General features: G+C 38.4%; 1 non-coding gene across 1 annotated transcript; it reads right to left on the reverse strand.

Annotated features, from left to right (window-relative positions):
• Positions 1-280: 280 nt before the first annotated feature.
• On the reverse strand, positions 281-352 carry trnap-agg (transfer RNA proline (anticodon AGG)). Its single transcript has one exon. It is a non-coding gene; the product is annotated as a tRNA-Pro (tRNA).
• Between the last annotated feature and the right edge of the window lie 179 nt (positions 353-531).

A 531-nucleotide genomic window follows, 5' to 3' on the forward strand; every position in this document is an offset into this window, starting at 1 on the left:
TTTATCTCAAGAAAAATCGCAAGTTCTTAGTTGAGCTTTAGAACATATTTTCGTTTGAACAATTAAATATGTTTGTGAGGTCTAAAGAAAAGCACAGTCAGAGCTGAATGAATAGTTAAGAGATTCATAATGCCTTCTACAAGGTATCTAAACATACACTTGATACTAATGTCAAAGGAGGAGACATGAGCAAAGAGCATGTGTTCTAACATGTTTAAGGAGAACTCAGGTGCATTTCAGGGCTGGTACCAATGGCCACTACAAGACCTTTGCAAACAAGGGGCTCGTCCGGGAGTTGAACCCGGGACCTCTCGCACCCTAAGCGAGAATCATCCCCCTAGACCAACGAGCCACAAAAGGTTGAAATTTATCTCAAGAAAAATCGCAAGTTCTTAGTTGAGCTTTAGAACATATTTTCGTTTGAACAATTAAATATGTTTGTGAGGTCTAAAGAAAAGCAGTCAGACGTGTATGAACAGTTAAGAGATTCATAATGCCTTCTACAAGGTATCTAAACATACACTTGATACT

Source organism: Seriola lalandi, unplaced genomic scaffold (assembly GCF_002814215.2).
Source record: "Seriola lalandi dorsalis isolate HSWRI2012SDOR001 ecotype SW California unplaced genomic scaffold, Sedor1 jcf7180002046240, whole genome shotgun sequence".
Taxonomy (NCBI): domain Eukaryota; kingdom Metazoa; phylum Chordata; class Actinopteri; order Carangiformes; family Carangidae; genus Seriola; species Seriola lalandi.